This window comes from Geotrypetes seraphini, chromosome 3 (assembly GCF_902459505.1).
Source record: "Geotrypetes seraphini chromosome 3, aGeoSer1.1, whole genome shotgun sequence".
Classification (NCBI taxonomy): Eukaryota; Metazoa; Chordata; class Amphibia; order Gymnophiona; family Dermophiidae; genus Geotrypetes; species Geotrypetes seraphini.
Genome location: NC_047086.1, coordinates 130347057 through 130370793, shown reverse-complemented (window position 1 = coordinate 130370793; position 23737 = coordinate 130347057). Strand labels below are relative to the sequence as shown.

The following is a 23737-nucleotide window of genomic DNA, read 5'->3' as shown; positions in this document are numbered from 1 at the left end:
TCTGTTTAAACATTTCATGCAATGGCAATTTGAAGAGATCTTTGGAAGGCCCATTAAAGTTCAATATATTTTGGAATTCAGCATTTAATGAAGCATCAGTCTCCAATGAAACAGACAAATCTTTGCACAACTGGTTAATGTAAGCAGCACAGGAGACTTCTTCAGGAGAGGATCTACTTTTCGGAAGTGCTGTACCAACAGATTCAGGTTCAGAAAAGGAAAAACCACACTCTGAGTCAGACTTCAAATCAGAGTAAACTTCTGTGAAAAAATGTCTAGAAGCAGCTCTGCGATGTTTTCAGTACTGGGCCGATGAAAGATGAACTTCCTGATGTCTCTTCAAAAGAGGAGGTCGATGGAAAGAAGAACTCCGATGTCTTGGTCTGGAATGCCTCACAGAAGAAGACGTATAGCCTGAAGTAGCAGCTTGAAGTCTCAAAGAGGAGCATTGGTGAGAAGAAGCAGAACTTTGATGTGAAGAACCAAGCCTGGAGGTAGAATGGCATTGAGAGGTAGAACTATGATGCCTGAGCAGTATTTCAATGCTCCAATGGATCAGTGGTATCGGTATCTTGATACTATGTTCAGGTTGGGCCAGTACCAAGGGAGCTGATTGTAGAAGATGCATGCAATGCAACTTAAAGACAGTGGCAATCTCCCTGTGAAAGAATTCATCAAGCTTCTCCCAGAAAGAGTGTACAGTAGCGATGGCTCAACAGCCGGTACCGTCGGTCCAACAGGTTGCTTTGGGATGGGTGACCTGACAGAAGACGCACCCCGTATGGGAGAAACAACCTGCAGGTCAGCAGAACGATGATGACATCTTTTGGCCTGCATCTAGAGACTCGATGCCATTAAGGCCTGTGACGCTTGCTGAGCAGCATGCACCAGTACTGAAGGCTTACCAGCCGGTACTATCAGTGCAGCAGCTGGTCTCGGAGAGGGTGACCTTGATGAGGATGCACACCTAGGAGGAGAGACGACCTGCAGATCCTTAGATCAATGGCATCGATGTATGGTCTGCATCAAGAGACTCAATGCCGTAGAGAACTGCAACATTTGCTGAGAAGAGGATGTCTTAGTAACTGATTTCCCAGATGCTAGGAGATTTCCTGATGTCAGGGCCCAAACACTGAAGACACAAATTATGGGGGTTGGTTATTGAAATAGGCTTCTGGTACCTGCAGCACTTTTTAAACCCCTTCATAGGTTTCAACGTGGGAAAAATCTCGTCGGCGAGATTAAACTCAATGGTGAATGAAGCCCCATCGAGGGAGAGAACCTCAAGGCAAAGCCCGAGGTTGGGCATAAGAAACAAATATTTTTATTATCTTCTCTTTTTTTTTTTAAGAAAAAAACTTAGAATAGCAAACTATATTAAAAAATTATATATATAAAAAAAAAGAAACGCAATGCAGGAAGGCAACGCCGACTGAACAGAGAGTCCAGTCAAAAAGAGACTTCTTTGCTCCATGGAAAACAAAGAACTGAGGTACCACAAGCCTCATCCGGCGGGAAGGCAGTCTCACATGCCCGGTGTGGGCAGTCGCAAAGTTTCTTAAAACTTGTGACAGTCCACTTTTCATACTATCCGTACCAGGTTCCATGGATGACATCATTCACATTTGAGAATATGCTGCCTGCTTGTCCTAGGATAACTATCCCCTCCCGTCTTTCTTCCAAAGTATACATATTGAGATCTTTAAGTCTATCCCCATACGCCTTATGATGATGGCCACCAACCATTTTAGCAGCCTTCTTCTGAACCAATGCCATCTGTTTATATTTATTTTAAAGGTATGGTCTCCAAAATTGTACACAATATTCTAAATAAGGTCAAACCAGAGTCTTATACAAGGGCATCAATATCTCCTTTTTCCAACTAGCCATACCTCTCCGTATGCATCCTAAAACCCTTTTAGCTTTTGCCATCACCTTTTCAACCTGTTTAGCTATGATCATCACATACAATCACACTCAAGTCCTGCACAAAAGTTTTATACTCCTACAATGTGTAAAAAGGAACCATATTCTGTACAACGGTTGTTTGTAAATCACAAATAGAGCCCTCCATTTCATTTTGGTTTTGGTACAAGTTCCCAAAGATTTGGTTGCCAGTGTTTTTACATTATCCGGGAAGATATATGGGTGTAGAATAGAATCAAATACATAGCAAAAGCTAAAACAAGGAACAAAACTCCACGGTAAATAAGCAACAGTAAAAAATGGGGAAGTAACTGTGCACATCAACCAGAGATAAAATAAAATTAAGTAATATCTTTAACGAATACGCTGCATATGCCCTTGTGCAAGAGAGACGCTGTCATTTCATTTTTATTAGTGTCTGTTTTGTGCCCTTGAGGCAGACTTTTAGAGCCGAAACATGGATTGCGTCGGGTTTGCAACATGGAGCTATCACTCAGATTTAACACAAAACAGAATAATTTATATATCCTCGAACATGGGCACTGAGACCAAGGGCTGTTGGATCGTAGGTGCAGCAGTGCGCTCCTTCGGGGGGTGACCTCGAGGAAGAGTATTCCCTACGCGAGGAGGTACGCATAGAATGATGTCTCAAAGACGCTGACGAGGCGGCACTGATATAAGACTATGAGGCAGGCTTCTTTGCAGGCACACCTGAGGAGGCAAGAGGAGACTTACCCGAGGCCGGAGTAGCAGGAGTAATCGAGGCCGGAGCCTTCGAGGCCGAGGGGGACTTTGAGGCCGAGGCACCAAACAAAGGTGCCAAGGCCGAGCTCGAGGCCTGTCCTGCAGGATCCATGGGGCCAAAGAGTTGGAGAATCTTGGCCATTCTCCGAAAAAGAGCACGCGGTTGTAAAGTCGCGCAACGTGGACACAACTCAGTGCGGTGCTCTGCACTCGGGCACTCCACACACCAGTGATGGAGATAACCCGGTTGCACTTAGTACAGTTTTTAAACCCGGAACGAGGCCGGGACCTAAGACAAAGGACGGCCGTGGCCCCGTGAGGCCAGGCGACCAGAACAAGACCGGAGAACCCGGTCAAAAATACTCAAACGGAAAAAAAGTGATGGAAGGAGGAAGAGACTGGAAAGGACAACCCTCCTTCATAGACTGGGAGTGAATCCACCACAAGAGGGATTGTTGAATGTCTTTTGGAAGCGGAAACATTCTGGCGAGCGAATGATGACGTAGGTTAGGGCTTGGGAGGGCATCAATGGGAATTCCACTAACTTGGAACCTGAGGATGTTACTAGCCAGACGTATGGTAGATATCCTGCAAACAGAATGGTTGAATAGGCTGGAGTGAGCTTGGACGCCAACTTCAACATTTGGCACCAAGGACAATACCAGGTGGACTTTACAATCTATAACCCAGAAATATCAAAGAAGAGACAAGTTAATTTAATCATGTATTTTTAATGGGTATAACTAATGGGCAGACTTGCATTTGGTACTAGAGATAAAGAAGCTGCCATGTGCCCTAGAAGTCACAATACGGTCCGAGCTGGCACGGCTGAAACCTGTCTGAAGTTATCTGCCAGGGTAAAGATGGACTGACGTCTGTCTGGAATTGCTAGGCTAAAAGATGCTGGGAACCAATATGTGGAGAGTGATGAGGAGAAAGCAAATGTGCTAAACAAATACTTCTGTTCTGTGTTCACAGAAGAAAATCCTGGAGAAGGACCGAGATTGTCTGGCAAAGTTACACGAGAAAATGGAGTAGATTCTACGCCGTTCATGGAGGAGGGTGTTTATGAGCAACTTGAAAAACTGAAGGTGGATAAAAGCGATGGGACCAGACGGGATCCATCCCAGGATACTAAGGGAGCTCAGAGAGGTTCTGGCGAGTCCTATTAAAGACTTGTTCAACAAATCTCTGGAGACGGGAGTGATTCCTGGGGATTGGAGGAGAGCGGATGTGGTCCCTATTCATAAAAGTGGTCACAGGGATGAAGCAGGAAACTACAGGCCGGTGAGCCTCACTTCAGTTGTTGGAAAAATAATGGAAGTGTTGCTGAAAGAAAGGATAGTGTACTTCCTTGAATCTAATGGGTTACAAGATCCGAGGCAACATGGCTTTATAAAAGGTAAATCGTGCCAAACGAACCTGATTTAATTTTTGGATTGGGTGACCAGAGAGCTGGATCGAGGACATATGCTAGATGTAATTTACTTGGATTTCAGCAAAGCCTTTGATAAAGTTCCTCATAGGAGGCTGTTGAACAAATTTGAAGGGCTGAAGTTAGGACACAAAGTGGTGAACTGGGTCAGAAACTAGCTGTCGGACAGACGCCAGAGGGTGGTGGTTAATGGAAGTCGCTCGAAGGAAGGAAAGGTGAGTAGTGGAGTCCCTCAGGGTTCGGTGCTGGGGCCAATCCTGTTCAATATGTTTGTGAGTAACATTGCTGAAAGGTTAAAAGAAAAAGTGTGCCTTTTTGCAGATGATACCAAGATTTGTAACAGAGTAGACACCGAAGAGGGAGTGGAAAATATGAAAAAGGATCTGCAAAAATTAGAGGAATGGTCTAATGCCTGGCAACTAAAATTCAATGCAAAGAAATGCAGAGTAATGCATTTAGGGATTAATAATAGGAAGGAACCGTATATGCTGGGAGGAGAGAAGCTGATATGCACGGACGGGGAGAGGGACCTTGGGGTGATAGTGTCTGAAGATCTAAAGGCGAAAAAACAGTGTAACAAGGCAGTGGCTGCTGCCAGAAGGATGCTGGGATGTATAAAGAGAGGCGTAGTCAGTAGAAGGAAGAAGGTGTTGATGCCCCTGTACAGGTCATTGGTAAGGCCCCACATGGAGTATTGTGTACAGTTTTGGAGACCGTATCTGGCAAAGGAAGTAAAAAAACTTGAGGCGGTCCAGAGGAGGGCGACGAAAATAATAGGAGGCTTGCGCCAGAAGATGTATGAGGAGAGACTGGAAGCCCTGAATATGTATACCCTAGAGGAAAGGAGAGACATGGGAGATATGATTCAGACGTTCAAATACTTGAAGGGTATTAACTTAGAACAAAATCTTTTCCAGAGAATGGAAAATGGTAAAACCAGAGTACATAATTTGAGGTTGAGGGGTGGTAGATTCAGGGGCAATGTTAGAAAATTCTACTTTACGGAGAGGGTAGTGGATGCCTGAATGCGCTCCCGAGAAAGGTGGTGGAGAGTAAAACTGTGACTGAGTTCAAAGAAGCGTGGGATGAACACAGAGGATTTAAAATCAGAAAATAATATTAAATATTGAACTAAGGCCGGTACTGGGCAGACTTGCACGGTCTGTGTCTGTATATGGCCGTTTGGTAGAGGATGGGCTGGGGAAGGCTTCAATGGCTGGGAGGGTGTAGATGGGCTGGAGTAAGTCTTAACAGAGATTTCGGCAGTTGAAACCCAAGCACAGTACCAGGTAAAGCTTTGGATTCTTGCCCAGAAATAGCTAAGAAGAAAAATTTAAAAAATTTAAATTGAATCAGGTTGGGCAGACTGGATGGACCTTTCAGGTCTTTATCTTCTGTCATCTACTATGTTACTATGTTTGGTTTCATACGTTACAAAGATTGATTTTATTTATTGTATTTTTCGCTCCATAAGACGCACTTTTTTTCCACCCAAAAGTGGTTGGAAATCTCGGTGCGTCTTATGGAGCAATGGTACAATTTTGAAACTCCCCCCTGCCGCACCATTTTAAACACCCTGCCACTGCACCTTTTAAAACACCCACCCACCTACCTACCCACCCGCCGTAGCTGCACCATTTTAAAACACCCTGCCCCCACACCTTTAAAAACACTCACCCATCTACCTACCCACCCACCGTCGTTGCTGCCGCCACCATAGCCATACCTTTTAAAACAGCTACCCACCTTCTGCCACCTCCTCCTTCTCCGTCGTCGTCATCGTTGTCGTTGCAGTCCCTGATGGTCCAGTGTATCCCTCCTTCGCTAGTGGTGCACAAGTCAGGAGTACGGATTTGAGGAGTAAGCTTTCTGTGCTCCCACTTGGGCCCATGCTGTTTTCTAAATGGCTTCGTCGGTTCTCACGAGTCCCGTGAGAACTGACCCAAACCATTCAGAAAGTGGTGTGAGCCCAAACAGGAGCGCGGAAAGCTTGCTCCTGACATCTGCGCTCTTGATCTGTGCAGTGCTAGCGAGGGAGGGATGAACGCTGGAACACCAGGTACGGGGGATGATCTAAAAATACTGGGGGGGGGGGATGATTGATTTAAAAGTACTGGGGGGGATGATTTAAAAGTACTGGGGGGATGATCTAGTTGGGGGGATGATCTAAAAGTACTGGGGGATGATTTAAAAGTATAGGAGGATGATTTAAAAATGTAGTGGAAGGCTGGGGGGCTGGCTGGCTTGGGGCTGGCTGCCACTGCACATGTCTACTATTAGATGTGCCCTGTACCCTGTCCCGGCCTACCACTAGACCACCAGAGGGAGGACAGAGTACAGGGAACACCATTTGGTCGAGAATTTTTTTCTTGGTTTTTCCTGCTCTACAAAAAATCGGTAATACATTTTATTTTATCTTTGGTTGATGTGCACAGTTCCTTACCCACTTTTTTAATGTTGTAGAAAAGAATCAACACTGTGTAGTGGAAGAACAGGAAAATAAATGTGTTAAATGCTCCTTGATGCCAATAACGATGGATGAATCTTTTGCACTAACAGTAAGATCTTGAGCAACTGGGCAAGTGATGGAAGATTGGTAGGAGTCTGATCAGGAGACAGGACTCTTGTTGCCACATCAAAGGCAGACAAGACAATGATGTAACTTAATAATAGTTCATTTAAATCCTAAAGCAGCTTCTGCATTTTTTTTTAAATCACTGAATTCAGTTGCCAGTTGTCTAAGATGTGTTAAGTTTTTACATATTGATACTAGTATTTTATAGATGCTGTTCCATCTAGTTGGAACAGCCTATTTAAGGCTAGTCTCAAGATTTTAGATAATGACACAGGGACACAGTTTGTCCCCATCCCTATGGGTTTCGTCTCCATCTCTACTCTGTTCCTGCAGTCCCTGTCATCGTCCCTTTCCCCGTATCATTCTCTAACCCAGATATTTAACACTAGAGCCTAGACATGGCCTAGCATTGAATAACCAAACTCAGTTCTGCCCATGGTATCAGCAGCTTAAACTCAGCTGACCACCATGGGCTGAATATTATCCTCTATGTTAAAGGTGATTTGAGCTAGGATAGCATAATCAAGATTTAAAGTGACTGAACATTAAAACCAATAAATAAAGTGTGTTTGCTCTCAGAAGAACAGAAGTATCTGTGTACAATTGTCTTTAAACAAAGATCAGAAACAAGAGCATGTCTTCCTGGCTGTGTACAGCTGTATTAATTCTTTGCAAGGCTGCAGGGAACATTAGGAGTAATCAGCAAGCTTCACAATGTGATTCCCTTAGAGTGGCAGTCTCAACCTAGTCCGCAAGACAGACCTAGCCAGTCAGGTTTTCAGGATACCCACAATCAATATAAAGAAGATATGTTTGCAAATACTACCTTCATGGTATACAACTCTATCTCATCCATTTTCCTTGTGGGTATCCTGAAACCCAGACTGGCTGAATGTGTCCTGAGAACTGGATTGAGAACCCCTGCCCTCGAGATACTACAAATGAGACAAGACCTAAGCTTCATCTTATAGCAGGCATAGAATTCTGAGTAAACTCAGCAGTTTGTCCTGGGATTTTATTCAGATAACATGATTAGCTCATGGTTGAGGAGAAGGGAGGTTATCAGTAGAAAATAAAGTACTGGCTGCTGATGTGTGCAGACAACTAAGTTCTTGCAGAGAAGACAGTGTTGTGTAAGTTTGGTTGAAAGGCTGAGAAACAAGAATGTCCAACGGCTAAAAACACACATCAATGTGTGAGAAAAATACAGACTATCTGGAAAGTGAACGCTCTGAACCATGTCTGAAAAATATATTTAAAAAAAAAAAGGTTTATAAAGAGAAATTGATAAAACAGGCTTTGAAAATACTAAATAAAAGTGAAATTGCAAAGTCTGTAGAAATTTTGTGAGATGTATTTTCAGTGCTTTTTTGTAGGAAAAAAGGTACCAGTATTCATACAGGGCAACCTTAGGGGTGGAGTCACTATCTATGGCTCCATCCCCTATAATAGCCACATCCTCTAAACTAAACTAAAACTTAGTTTTATAGACCGAGTCATCAATCAAGAGGAGCTCGACTCGGTTTACAATAATGTAAAACATAATACATAAATTTGACAAGAAAAAGTAGACTGAAATCGTTAATTTCCAAAATGTTTAGCAAACAAAAAAGTTTTCAGAACTTTCTGGAATAAAGCAAAAGAACCTAAACTTCATAATGTAAGCAGTAAAGCATTCCAGAATGGGGTTAATTTAAAAGCAAAAGAATAACTAAATCTCTTAAAGGTTCTGTTTTTACCACTGAGAGAGGGAAATGTAAGTTTTAATTTTTGAGAACTTCTGGCAAGATGAGATCTATGAACATTCCAGTCTAAAGGAATCAAAGTGGCAAAAATGCCAAATAGCATCTTAAATGCAATACAAATGCACTTAAATTGAATTCTGAGATACACTGGAAGCCAATGTAATTCCTTGAATAGAGGGGTTACATGATCAAATTTACTCTTACCAAAGATAAGTTTAGCTGCAGTGTTCTGTATTAATTGAAGTCTCTGCAGACTGACCTTTGAAAGACCCAAATACACTGAATTGCAGTAATCCAGCCTTGACAAAATGATTGATTGAACCAATACAGAGAAGTGTTGTTGGTGAAAAAGTGCTCTCACTCTTCTCAGAGCACAGAGGCTGAAAAAACACTTTTTAGTAAGCGAGTTTAGTTGGTCCTTAAATGTAAGTGAAGAATCGATAACAATACCTAGTATTAATGAGGAAAACTCAATTTTCAAAGATTCTCCTGAGTCTAAGATCACAGCAGAAGGGAGAGAATCTAACTTTCAGCCAAGCCATAAAAGCTTAGTCTTTGCAGCATTTAATTTCATCTGGACCATTGTCACCCAGGACTGAAGTTAAGTAATACAATGGTTAATATTGAGTATCAAATTATCGAGATGTGGATCAACCTCAAGTAATATGAAGATATCATCAGCATATGTTAGTAAAGTTTCGCGGGTATTCAAATTGTAATGTTTCAATGAACTCCCTCCCTTCCGCGCCCAAGTCCATCTCACCTTCCTACTTTGCTTTCCCTGAGTGCATGACTCCCCATCTCCCTTCCACCATTGTCCCTTTCCCTCTTCCCCTAAATTTTGACATCTCTCTTTCCCTCCCCCTTCTCCTCAACCTTCCCCTTCCAACTCTCTCTCTTCTGCCCTACCCCTCGAATCTGACATCTCCTCTTCCATTACTCCATCTCTATATCTCCCTCCGTCCCTTCTTTCTAACCCCTCTCCAGAGTCCAACATCACTCCCTTCTGCCTCCTGTTATCCTCACTCACCCTCTCTCTCCCTCCACTCCTCCCCTGCAACCACACTCTAGCATCTCCCCCCTTCCTGGAGTTTAAACTTTCTTTTGGCTTTCCAAAAGTCAGTGGTGGCGGCAGCGATTCCAAAATGTTGGCTTGCCACCAGCCCCGGCCTCATCTATCTACCATGGCATGTCTTTGAGGAAACAGGAAGTAGTCAGAGAGGTGGAGCATAGTAGGGAGAAGAAGTTGGGGTCAATGGCATGGCAGAATTTGGGAACTGCTGCCACCACTGTTGACTTTTGGAAAATTGGAAAGGAAGTTTAGATTCAGGAAAGGGGGATGAGGACAGAAGGGAGGAAATGCGGATCGCGGCCATGGGGGAGAGGGTTATGGAGGGATGCTGACCTAGAAGGAAGGAGATACAAGGAGGGATGCAAAGAGGGAAAAATGGAAAGCAGACAGTCTGTTCAGGCACAATGCCATTTGATGAAAAGTGCCACTCCTGGGAACATGTAAGAACACTGTACCAGTGCATACCGGCACAAAAAAAAGCTCTGCATACTTTTAGAGACAGAACTGTAGAGAGAAACAGATTTATAAACTGTACCAGGGAGTTCCTGGAAGGAGAAATATTTTCTGAGGCAGAAAAGCCAATAAAGGTCCAAAATGTATACAAACCTTAAACTTAAAAATATTATGCAAAGCATTACCCCGTAAGGTGCAATCTATGATGAAATAAGTTCTATGTGTAAATTTCTTATGGGAAGTTGTGCTATAATTATTCCCAATATTCAAAGTATTTGTAAACTATCTGAGGCAACCAGATTTTCCTAAAGCACTGGAAATTGAGTGAATCAGTACTGTGTATGTAAAAAAGTATAGTGAAGTGGAAGAATAACCTCATGGTTAGAGCAGTGGTCTGACAAACCAGGTGAACTGGGTTCAATACCCACTACAGCTCTTTATGACTCTGTGCAAGTTACTTAACCTTCTATTCCCCAGGTACAAAATAAGTGTCTTTATATAATATGTAAACCACTTTGACCGTAACCACAGGAAAGTGATATATCAAATCCTGTCCTCCTACTGTGTGCAATGTAAAAGTAAGACTTGTTGACATAAGACATTAGTAATAGGGAAACACATGTTTTTTTTATTTTGAAGATATTGAGTGTCATATTAGGTATCCTAATCAGTGAGAAATACACTCGCCAGATTGTGGAAAATTAATCAATGATGGATGCACAAACAGAATAGGTATGATATGGGGAAGTCCAAACAATGTGGTTAAGAAAGACATGAAAGCCTGGCATGTGAGACCATCTAAGTCAGTGTTCTTCAACCTTTTTACACTTATGGACTGGAAGAAATAAAACAATTATTTCGTGGACCGGCAAACTAATAAGACTAAAATTTTTAAAAACCCCATTGCCGCCCCGTCCCCGCGAGCTCGGTCCCATTAACCATCTGATCCCATCCGCACAAGCCTCAAATAGTTATGATTTTATACTGAACATATTTTATTAAAGTATAAAAAGAAACAATATTCTGTACAATTGTCATTTTATAAATATAAATAATACAGGTCAAGGATCAACAAAACCCCCATCTCCTCTCCCTTTCACATATATCCCCTCTACTATCAAGAAAACTGAATAAGCCAAATTATTACATAATGCTACACAAATATCATGCTATCAGAATACCGCAGTCACACATGGCAGGAATGGTGTTAGGGGGAGTGCAACTAGGGCAACTGCCTCCTGGTCAGAGAGAGCCCTAAGCCAGCTGGAAGCTAAAGAAGCACTGCCTGGGCTTTCCACTCCCCAGTTATGTCTAACATCAGCTCTAGCAGGATATATATTTTAAATCTGATATATTCTAATCACAAGATAGAAATAAAATTATTTTTTTCTACCTTTTGTCGTCTCTGGTTTCTGCTTTCATCGTCTTTTCACTCTCTTCCATCCAACGTCTGCCCTCTGTCTCTTCAATACAGCATCTGCCCTTTCCATCCACTGTCTGCCCTCTCCCCCTCCCATATGGTATCTGCATTCTTTCTATGCCCCTCTCTCCTACACCAGATCTAGCATCTTTGTCCCTCTTTCCTTATTTCTCATCTAACCCCCTTCCCAGCATCAATCTCTCTCTACTTTGTCATTCCTCTATCTCTCCCCTTTCCCTCATCTGATCTCTCCATTCCATCCTGACTCCTTCCCCTCCTCTAATCTCCCTGCCAGCTGTTTCCTTTCAATGTTCCTCCTCCCCTGTCCAGCAGTACCTTCTCCCTTTCCTCCTCTCCTTATCCAACAGTAACTCTCATCCCTTCCCTTTCCGTTCTCCCCTGTCAGCAGTACCCCCTTCCCCTCCCTTGCCCAGGAGAACCCCTTCTCCCTTCCCTCTCCAGCAAATGTTTCCTCTATGTAGGCTAGCAGCAGCTCTGTGTGCTTTTAACTTCAGCACACAGCTGCCCCTAAGTAGTATTTTAGCCGCGGTTTCATGAGGCAGCCTCGGAGCCTTTGGTAGGCCGGCCCACATCGCATCATCAAAGCAGGTCGGCCTAGCAAAGGCCCCGAGGCTGTCTCACGAAACCGCGGCTAAAAAACTGCTTAGGGGCAGCTGTGTGCCAAAGTTAAAAGCACACAGAGCTGCCTCTGCTTGTCTGGGGGTGCAGAGACAAAGGCTGGAGCAGGAGACATACGCGTCAGAGTTGGTGGTGGAAGGCAGGAGTGCCGGCATAGCGACGGCAACAGGAAGTTGCATGTCAGCTGACACCAGCACCTTTTGATGCAGCAGGGACCCAAATCCTTCACGGACCAGCAAGATTTTTTTGCGGACCGCCATCGGTCCGCGGACCGGCAATTAAAGAACTGTGGTCTAAGTTCATCAGGATCAACCCATTTACAGTAGAGTTGTGAACTCATGTGCTGCACATACTAGAGAATGACACGGAGGAAAAAATCTGTCCTCGTCACTGCCCCATCACTGGACCATCGTCACCTTCACCGATCCGTCCCCGCCATCCCCTTCACCGCCCCGTCCCCGTCACATCCACCCTTCCCTCTCACCACCTCAACGCCCTTCAGCGGCCCGAGAATCTCCCTCCCTCCCCTTTACCTTCGCGGCGCGTTAGTAAAGAAACTTACTGAAGCCGGCAGAGACTGCCTGCCTGTGCCTGCAGTCGAGTGTGTGTGGGCGTAAGCTTCTCCTCTGACGCAACCGGAAATTGCATCAGAGGAGAAGCTTCCGCCCACACACATGCGATTGCAGGCAGGCAGGCTTCACTGGCTTCAGTAAGTTTCTTTACTAAAGTGCCACAAAGGTAAGGGGGAGGGAGATAGATTTGGCAGTAGGTAGGTAGGGAAGGAGGGAGGGGGCCACGTGTGATTGGTGACCGAGCGCCTTCCCTCCCTTAACTGCGGGGACAAGGCCATTACCGCTCCACGGAACAGTGGATGGCCTAGTTCATATGCCCGCAGTGAGAACTTTTTCCCCCTCATCGTTTCGGCGGGCTAGCCGCAGGTAACTGCCACCATGTCATTCTCTAGCAGGGCCGCCATCAGGGCAGTACCACCAGTCCTGCATTCAGGGGCCCGGAGCTGACAGGGGGCCCGGGCTCCCCCAGGGTCCTAGGCCACAGGTCTTCAACCGCCGGTCTGCAGACCGGTGCCGGTCCCAGTGGCATACCTGGGGGGGGGCGGTCCACCCCAGGTGCACAGGAGAGAGCTGGATGGGGGACCCGCGGAGTTCAATACATCTCGAGCCGCGAGGCTCGTCTTCTGTTCCTACCTGCCCTGCCGCTCACATATAGCCGATCACAAGTGTTTCCCGATGTCAGCGCTGACCTAGGAGGGAGGGATTAAGTACAGCCTGCCCTCCGACGTCAGGGCTGACGTCGGAGAATACTTCCGGTCAGCTATTTGTGCGCAGCAGGGCAGGCAGGAAACAGGAGACAAGCCTCTCGGCTTGAGCTCCGTTTTGCTGAGAAAGTTGCAAAGATGGGCTGGGAGGCAAATGCGGAACACAAAAGGGGGGAGGGAGTGCATTTTGGACACAAGGCATGAACTTGGGAGAGAGGAAGGGAAGGAAAGAGATGCTGAGGTGGGGGATTGAATGGGTTTTTGGACACAGAAGGCATGGACTTGGGAGAGAGGAAGGGAGGGAAAGAGATGCTGAGGTGGTGGAGGGAATGGGTTTTTGGACACAGAAGGCATGGACTTGGGAGAGAGGAAGAGAGGGAAAGAGATGGTTGTGTACAAGGGGAATTTTTGGTCATAGTGAGGGAGTGAGGTACAGATAGTGGCATACCAGGGTGGGGGGGGGGCGGTCTGCCCCACCCTGGGTTTATGTCCCAAGGGGGTGCACAGCTGGCCACCCTCCAGTGTTCTCCCTAGGCCGGCAAACTAAGGCTCTTTAGCCACTTGAGTGCCACCGCCGCCATCGGGAACAGGCCGGCGCCAAGTTCTCCCTGCTTTTCCCTGTGGGGCAAGCTCTCGCCACTCGCGTCAATTCTGACGTCGGAGAGGATGTTCTGGGCCAGCCAATCGCTGCCTGGCTGGCCTAGAACGTCCTCTCCGACATTATAATTGACGTCGGGTGGCGAGAGTTGGTCAGCCCCACGGGGAAGAGAAGCAGGGCGAACTCGGCACTGGCCTGTTCACGATGGCGGCAGTGGCAGCCTATTCCCCAGTGGCGGTGGCAGCATTTTCCCAATGGTGGTGGCATAGGGGAGGGCAGGGAGAAAGAAAGAAAGGGGGGGACAGGAAGCCAGAAAGAAAGAAAGGGGACAGGGTGAAACAAAGAAAAATGGGGCACGGAAAGAGAGAGAAAGACAGACATACAGAACGAAAGAGGGTGTGGAGAGAGAAAGAAAGAAGGGGGAAGGGTGAGAGAGAGAGAAAAACAGACATACAGAAAGAAAGGGGGTATGGAGAGAGAGAAAAAGAAAGAAGGGGCAGGGTTAAACAAAGAAAAAGATTGGGGAGGGAATGAGGTCTGGAGGAGAGGAAGCATACAGGAGGCTGAAAGAAGGGAAGAAATATTGGATGCACAGTCAGAAGAATAAAGTGCAACCAGAGACTGATGAAATTACCAAAGGTAGGAAAAATGATTTTATTTTCAATTTAGTGATCAAAATGTGTCTGCTTTGAGAATTTATATATGCTGTCTATATTTTGCACTATGGCCCCCTTTTACTAAACCGTAATAGCATTTTTTAGCGCAGGGAGCCTATGAACGTTGAGAGCAGCGTAGGGCATTCAGCGCAGCTCCCTGTGCTAAAAACCGCTATCGCGTTTAAGTAAAAAGGGAGGGGGAATATTTGTCTATTTTTGTATAGTTGTTACTGAGGTGACATTGCATAAAGTCATCTGCCTTGACCTCTTTGAAAACCCGCGGAATATAAATGATAATGATAGGACTTCGATGAGAAACCTAGGGGGCAAGGGGGCCCCTTCTGGTGATTAAGGCAGGTCATGACCTGTTGGGCCGCCGCGGGGGCGGACTGCTGGGCGGGATGGACCTCTGGTCTGACCCGGCAGAGGCACTGCTTATGTTCTTATGTTCTTATGTTCTTATAATTAGCATTTTCTCTGCGTACAGCGTGCTTTGTGTTTTTAAATTTTTATTGTTGGTAGATCATTTTGACTTGGCCACAAAGGTAAGGGGGAGGGAGGGAGGGGAGCTGCTGAAAGACATCTAGTAATCCTTGCAGGCTTGACTGTGCAGGGAATTATTTTTGTAAAATCATGTTTTGTTATGTGACTGGCATTATTTAGACTTTAATTTCTATGAATGAATAGAATGAAAATGATATAAATTACTTGCTTGTTTTTATGTACGTGTGCTGAAGGAAAGTGGAGAGAGAGTGGGCTGAGGACGCTGAAGGGAAATGGGGAAGAGAAAATGGGGAGAAGACGCTGATTTATAAATTGACAATTGTACAGAATATTGTTTCTTTTTTATATTCATACATAGCTGCATGTTAATGATATGCTCATATGCACTTATTTATCATCATAACATATACATCATCATTAACATGCAGCTGTGGATGTGTAAGGACAGGCTGAGGAGGATGGATGGGAAGGAAGGAAGGTGCACATATCAACATATCGTACATTTTTAACATGCATGATGCAGCTATAAGCAAGCAGAGAAGGATGGGATCATACAGATGTGTATGTTCAGATACGCGCTCAGATGTGTAGTTTTTTCTGATATATTTATTAAACTTACAGTATTTATAAAAACACATTTAATACTTGTTACAAAAAATATTGTGCAATTGTGATCTACTTCTGGCCTACAAAGGTCAAAAGAAATCCTTAACTGAGATTTTACATTCAAAAGTGAATTATAGCTACTAGCACTATTATTTATTAGTTATTTATTATGCAGATGTTTGTTAGTTTGTTATTAGTTCAGTATTAGCATATGTTAGTTTAGAATAGATAGGTATAGATTAGTTTAGTTTAGGTTTGGGCCCTGCTGAAAGAGTCTACCTTGACGTGGTTGCAGGCTTACAAATCTTTTGGTCAAAGAATGCGGCGACAGAGAAAAGTATGTGTGTATTCGGCCCATGGAAGAAGGGGGGGGGTCGGGGGGGAAGGGGTGCGTGGGGGGCCCAATAGGATTGCTCAGTAAGGGGCCCAGAAATTTCTGATGGCGGCCCTGTTCTCTAGCACATACTTGACAAACACACAGGGTTACAGAACACTAGGAAACAGTAGAACTTGGTTAAGGTTTCAAGTCCATGCTCCAGATAAGTTTGGGAAACACCTTGGACTACACTTGTTTTTAGAATGGCAGGAGAAGATATCAGTGAACCTAAATAATAGAAAGACAGAAGTTAAATTCAGAAAGTATAAGAGTATCATAACAGATGTATCTAGTTTATATTTACCTGTGAAGAAACATTTTAGATTGAACAAGGTGAACCTCTACAAAAGAGAAAAGCAAGGAAAAAAAGTGTTAAGTAAATGACTTTATACTCATGCTGAATTATGTACAATAATTTGTCTTAACTTACCTTTTTTTCGAACACAAATCCATTGTGAGTATTTGAATCTCGTTTTACATTCAGGAGTAGAGTTAAATAAAAGTCTTTGTTTATGTGAAACATTCTGGTTCCATCATTAATCTTCCAACCGACATGGAGCAGCATAATCTTGTATCTTGCCCTCTCTTTTCTACCCCCAAGAGTCCCATTGATCTTCTGTGTTACCCAACAGATACAGTAAAGAGGTAGGATTGAGGGGGGCTACACTAGGGAGTCCCACTGGCAAAGGAAACAAATTCACAGAATATTCCATCCAGTAACATTCCCAGATGCTTCACTTTACTACCATAATTCAAATAATTAGAAGGACACATAAGCATATACAGTATACCCTTACAGCAGGGCCGGATTTTCCTATAGGCTAACTAGGCTAACTAGGCTTCAGCCTAGGGCCTCAAGATCCGTGTCACATTTTTTATAAAGGTTAGTACCAATAACATGTTTCATTTAACATATTGATATATATCACAGTAATGATGTATTTTATTATCTCTCATGTAATTTACAAACTTAAAAATGGGAGGTGAAAGGGCCTCATAAGTGGAATAGCCTAGGGCCTCTTTTCATCTAAATCCGGCCCTGCCTTACAGTAATAAACAAATAGATCCCAAAACATCAAGGGCTCCTTTTACAAAGGTGCGCTAGGGCCTTAACGTGCAAAATAGTGCACGCTAAATTGCCCCCCGTGCTAGCTGCTACCGCCTCCTTTTGAGCAGGTGGTAGATTTTCGGCTAGCGTGCGCTAATCTGGTGTGTGCGCTAAAACCGCTAGCGCACCTTCATAAAAGGAGCCCCAAATCAACGTATACACAAAATTCCATAAATATCTAGGCACATATCGCTCCAAGACAATTTTTTTTTGTGTGATAATAGTGATTGTTGACTTTTTATAAACAAAAATAAATAGGGGAAAAGCCTCAGAGCACAGTTCGGGACTAACAACATCCTCACAAACCTTCATGTGCCTCCTCACTGGCAAAAAAAAACAAACAAACCCTGTTTAATGCTCAATTTTTATATATTTCTCTTTAAATCAATGTAACTTCAAAATAATTGTAAAGGCAAAAAACATCTTCTTCTCTGTTATAAGTATATAGTTCATAAATGCAGATCCCCATTCTGAGGAAACAAACTTCCCTGTGCCGACGGCCAGTGTTTCGCTAAAAAATGCTGTTTAAGGGCAATGGGATTTCGGAGTTCAATACATTCATGAACAAATATGTCTGCATGTTGCATTTGCTGAGGTGGTGAGCATGTTGAAGGTTGAAATCCCGTTGCCCTGGAGCAGCATTTTTAGCTAAACACTGGCTGTCGTCGGCACAAGGAAGTTTGTCTCCTCACAAAAAGGAGCTCCATTTATGAACTATATATACAGTGGAACCTTGGTTTACGAGCATAATTCATTCTAGAAGTATGCTCATAAACCAAATTACTCATATATCAAAGCGAGTTTCCCCATAGGAAGTACGGGAAACTCGCTTGATTGGTTCCACCTCCCCTCCCCCCCTGGCCACCGGCACTGCTCCACCCCACCACAACCCCAAAAGCCCCCCCACCCTCCCCCTGAAGCCACTGGTTTGCTTCCACATCCCCCCCCTGTGAACTGGCATCTGCCCCCCCTCACGAACGCTCACCCCACCCCCACCCCCGTGCAAGCCGGTATCCCCTACCTGCCCAAACTGAAGGCTTACCCCCAATCTGGCACCGGCACGCAGCACCAACCCACAGGAAGTGTCGGTGCCTGAAGATTGTGCTGCTTGCCGGACTGGGCCTTGAGCATCTGCGCATGCTCAAGGCCTTCTGGCTCCCGCCTCTCTTCGAGATTCTCGGAGAGAACAAGATCCAGCAAGGCTTGAGCATGCGCAGATGCTCAAGGCCCAGTCCGGCAAGCAGCAAGAACTTCGGGCACCAGCACTTCCTGTGGGCTGGTGCTGTGTGCCGGTGCCAGATTGGGGGTAAGCCTTCAGTTTGGGCGGGCGGGGAATTCCGGTTCGCAAGGGGGGGGAGGTGGGCATTCGCGAGGGGGGGGGTGATTCCGGTTCATCGGGGGGGCAGCGTTTGCGGGCCGGGGAGGGGGGCGATGCTGGTTTGCGGGAGGGGAGACTCGCAAATCGAATCAATGCTCGGTTTGCGAGTCACGATTTGCGAAAATGTTTTGCTCATCTTGCAAAACACTCACAAACCGAGGTTCGACTGTACTTATAACAGAGAAGATGACAAGTTAAGTTTTTTGCCTTTAGAGTTATTTTGATTTAAAGAGCAATGCAGAAAAATTGAGCATTAAATGTGTTTTTTTTGAATGCCAGTGAGAAGGCACATTAAGGTTTGTGAGGACGTTGTTAGTTCCGAACTGTGCTCTCATTTATTTTTGTTTCTAAAAAGTCAACAATCACTATTATCACAAAAAATTGTCGTGGGTTGATTTGTGCCTAAATAGTTATGGAATTTAATGTATACATATACAGTACACCCTTACCCCATCAGCCAGTTTACAATGGAAAATTATTTTCCTTTTCTCTCATGCAGCTGACTTGAAGTTACCAGAAGTATATTATTCATTTATCTAGTTTCAGTCCTCTCACATTTTGATTTCTGTTCTGGTTCATTGCAAGCCATTGCTGACATCAGTGCCACCTATCTAGAGCCCTTTATTCAAAGCAGCAGCAACAGCACCTCATCCTCTCAAGGCTCTGTGTAGGTGGAGCTGATGTCAGCATGCTATTCAGGAGCCCAGAGCACAACGGAAAGAAACAACAGTCGAATGAAAATGCATTCATGTGGTATCCATAGCACCTGCCTCAAATTCATCCAGAAAAGAGAAAATAAATTATTGCATCAGTTAATGTTTACTTCTTTTTTTTTTTTTTTAACTAACACAATGCTACTGCAAATTCTGACAAATTTCAGGCACATCAAAAGCATCAGCCAAGAGCTGTGGCTCTTGTTTTCCCCACACCGTGGAAGCCAAATATCTGCAGTTTAAAAGCACCTAATTAAAACAGTTTGGTAAATTTTGGTGAACTAGAGCAGTGGTTCCCAACCCTGTCCTAGAGAGCCACCAGCCAGTCAGGTTTTCAGGATTGCCCTAATGAATATGCATCAAACAGATTTGCATGCCTGTCACCTCTATTATATGCAAATCTCTTCCATGCATATTCATTAGGGTTATTTCAAAAACCCAACTGGCTGGTGGCCCTCCAGAACAGGGTTGGGAAACACTGAGCTAGAGCTAAGTCAGTCCTGGAGAACCCCTTTGCCGGACAGATTTTGAGGATATCCACAATGAATATGCATGAAAGATTTGCATAAATGGAGGTAGGGTATGCAAATTAATCTCATGCACATTCATTGTGGATATCCTGAAAACCTGACTGACAAGGGGGCACTCCAGGATCAACTTGGAAACACTGATTCAGAGGGCATATTCTTTCCAGCCTGCAGTAAAGTGAACATCCCCTCTCCATCTGGTGCATCACAGGTGCATCCCAGCCTCAGAGCTATTTTCTCTGGTTACCTTGAAAAAAACAGCACAGTTTCCCATAAGTGGTTGCACCTCAGACACTGTCAGATCCTCTCCTCAGTTTAAAATCATTTCTTATTATTTTTTACCATTCTGAATGTATAGCATTACTATAATATTTTTAACAGACACTTGCTATTTTATTTCTAATGTTTTGCCCTGACTCCCTCAGTCATGAGCATATGATGGGAGGGACAGAAATTATTTTAAATAAACATGTAGGCACAGGATACCATTGACAAGTGTGATGCGCTCCCTGCAGCAATCTATCATGGTAAAACTTAGGGCCTGCCCTTCACATCAGTCACCTGTTTCAGGGATACAACTCCTCCGGCATCTAACACCTAAAGAAACCCATTTGTTCTGCCAACACAAATACAAGATGAAAGCCTCTGTAGCAAGTGTGTTCAGAACTGACAAATAAACCAGTGCAGCTGCAGCAGAATACCCTAAAATCAGTCACATAGAAAATGAAGCAACACATTCTGGCTTTGCTTGCCAAGTTTCCTTAAGAACATAAAAACAGCCTTACCGGGTCAGACCAATGGTCTCCCGGTATCCCATCTCCACGGTGGCCAATTCAGGTCACAAGCACCTGTCAAGAAACCCCAAACAGCAGCAACATTCCACGTTACCAGTCCAGGGCAAGCAATGGCTTTCCTCATGTCTGTCTCAACAACAGACTATGGACTTTTCCTCCAGGAACTTGTCCCAAACTTTTTAAAACCAGCTACATTAACCGCTCTTACCACATCCTCTGGCAACGATGCGTTCCAGAGCTTAACTATTCTCTGAGTAAAAAAAAATATTTCCTCTTATTGATTTTAAAAGTACAGTATTTCACTGTAACTTCATCGAGTGTCCCCTAGTCTTTGTAATTTTTGATGGAGTTAAAAATCGATCCACTTCTACACCACTCAGGATTTTGGAGCCTTCAATCATATCTCCCCTTATTCACAACGGATGCTTGCACAAGTAAACCAAAAGAAATATGCTCTGCACTTGAATAAATTTCATAATTTAATTGGCTAATTTGTTTGTTTGTTTTTCCTGATTTCCCATTGATGTGTGGACAATATGCAGTCACCAACCTGGAATAAGTAGCCCAACTTGGAACAGGAGACTGGGGGCTCCTTTTAACGAAGCCCCGGTAGCGGTTTAACGCGTGTAATAGCGCACGCTAAACCGATGGCCGCGCTAGCCGCTACCGCCTCCTCTTGAGCAGGCGGTAGTTTTTCGGTTAGTGAGGGGGTAGCACATGATTAAAAGTTGCGCGCCTTAAAGCCGCTACCGCGGCTTCGTAAAGGGAGCCCTGGATCTCTGACATACATTATACAGATATCAGAAATAAAGGATTCATTTAGGAGCAAAATGATATGAGGTACAGCAAAAACTCTTGATGGTGCATGCATTTCACCTGCAGAGAAGGATCAGCAGATTGTCTGGATTGGGCTATTTCATGCCCCCCTCCCTCCCCTTCCTCCCTCCCTTCCCTCTGAGTAGCTTCCACAAATTAAGCACCTACTTCTTAATGTGATAAACTGATCTCCAATGATAATTCAAAGCCTCAAACGCCCTATAAATTATCCCATCCAAGCTTATAGTCTTACAGAAAAAAAAAAATCCCAAAACTCTTCCTTTCCTACAGCAACTCATCTCTGGAGAGCTGCGGTGCCCGGTGACCCCTAGGATTCTAGAGATACAATAGCTTGGTCGTTACTATTTGTTTCTTGAACTTTCAGTACTGGGATCTGTGCTCTGCTTTTATCCATTTAAACTGAGCAGGATCAGAATTCAAGTAAAAAACAAAAAAAAAAACAAAACCAAGCCAGTGCTGGTCATAAATCGCCCTCTAGAAAGTGACAGAATCTTCAGCACCGAGCTTATTTTGAAATGCTTACAGGAGCTAGCTATCTGCTCGAATGCAGTAGTAGGTGGGGAGCGTTTTCAATAAAATACACAGTACAGAGAAAAGAAGAAAAAACAAAACAAAACGTTTTTCTGCCGCAAACAGCTCCCCAGCACAGAGCAGGCTGTGAAATAATGGGCTGATCAGGGCAGCCACCTAACCCTCAAGTTTAAAGTCGCTTTGCCCTCAGCGAAGATAAAGGTCGGCTCGATCCCTCCCAGGGCACGAAGCCACCACGCCGTCCAAGAAAGAAGCACTCGACTGAAACTTTGCCCCGAGGCCCCAGGAACCTCCCCAGCAGCCGCTCCTCACTTCCTGCTGCTGAAGCAGGCAGGGCAGGGCACACTCCCAGTCCCGTGGTGCCAGGTACTGCCCAGCCCGACCCCTTGGGCATCTCGGGCTCTCTCCCTCTGCTAGAACGAGAAGAGAAAAACCACACTCACCTCGAGCGGGGCTGCAGCCCGCTCCTCTCTTCGCCCTGTTTCTCTGCCTTTCTCTTTCTCTGGGCATGTGAAAGCAGGCAGGTGAAGAGACATTCAGCGCCCGCCTTCTCCTCCCCCTCTCGTTAGAGTGTACAGAAGAGAGGGGGGCGGGCAAGAGACGGGGGTAACCACACCTTCCTGCTTGCTGCTTTTTTTTTTTCTTCTTTACTTTTTTTGCCTACTTCCTCATTTTTTTTTTAATACACAGACTTACCATAAATGCTGAAATAGAAGCAGCTGCTAACCCCACATGGCATACACAGATGCACTTGTTGTGCTCTCCCGGAAAGCGGCTTACAGTTCACATCTATGCTGCCCGTGCGAAGGTATGAAACGAAAGGCCCTGCAGACCCCCCCAGGGCCTTGGTCTTCACTCATTTTTAAAAGCTGGGGCCACTTTTGAGTCCAGATGAGCTGAAGGAGAGCATAAAATAGCTTTTCATGTGGTGGGGCTGTGACACTGCTTACTAGCAAATGACAACGACATCCATCTCTTCGACTTTAAAACTTTTCACTGAATGTATCGGTAGGAATTTCCAAATACATTCTCTTCTTCTAACGAGAGACGCTGTGCCCCTTAGCTAAGCTATTCCCTCTGTTCACTTCCTGCTTTCTGTCACCAGCATGGGAAGAAAGGCAGAGAGTAGCAGTGAAGAAGGAATGATGATGGGGGGCCATGACTACCTCCCCCTCCCCCTCCCGGGCCTTGCAGTGAAGGGCATTGCCCTGGGGCCTGCTGGCTTTTTTTTAAATATATAGGTATGTATTTATTTCACCTTTCTAAAAAGACCTGAGAGAGGTGATTTTAACTCATCAAAGTGAGCCAAAAACTGTATTAAGTTTTGTTAATCCAACAAAAGACATCAACTTACGTTCCTTTTGGTTGTTTTTATCTCTCTTTTTTTTTTTTCCTCTTAAATATTTTTTATTAAATTTTAAAAGAAATACATAATATACAAAACCAAGGGCTCCTTTTACTAAGGTGCGCTAGGGCTTTAACGCGCAGAATAGCACGCGCTAGACCTTAATGCCAGCATTGAGCTGGCGTTAGTTCTAGAAGCGTAGCGCGTGGTAATTTCCTGCATGCGCTAAAAACGCTAGCGCCCCAAGTGAACAATATCAATACAATAAATACAAAACATTAGGCATGAAATGCTGTGAGAGAAACATATTAACATTCATGAAAATATATTAATTATGATATCTAAACAAAGGTTCCCAAATTTAGTTAAAACTTCTCACATTGCCACACTTAACTGCAAATTTTCATACATGGAGAGGCATTATAAAAAAAAGTCTAAGTCCCCTTTTGGCCTAAAGCCCTAAACGCTGAAAGTAGCAG

General features: G+C 44.5%; 1 protein-coding gene across 5 annotated transcripts in view; it reads right to left on the bottom strand.

The window, feature by feature from the left end:
* Positions 1-22477, bottom strand: part of PTK2B (protein tyrosine kinase 2 beta) — a 295556-nt gene extending 273079 nt beyond the window's left edge. For 2 of the 5 annotated variants that reach the window (XM_033937096.1, XM_033937099.1), the window contains exons 1-3: positions 22357-22473; positions 16456-16704; positions 16330-16366 (exon numbers count right to left, since the gene is read on the bottom strand). The gene's annotated coding sequence lies outside the window, so the exon portion shown is untranslated. Of the gene's footprint in view, positions 1-16329; positions 16367-16455; positions 16705-22356 lie in introns of all 5 variants that reach the window. The other 3 variants (XM_033937095.1, XM_033937100.1, XM_033937098.1) reach the window with 2 other exon arrangements.
* Between the last annotated feature and the right edge of the window lie 1260 nt (positions 22478-23737).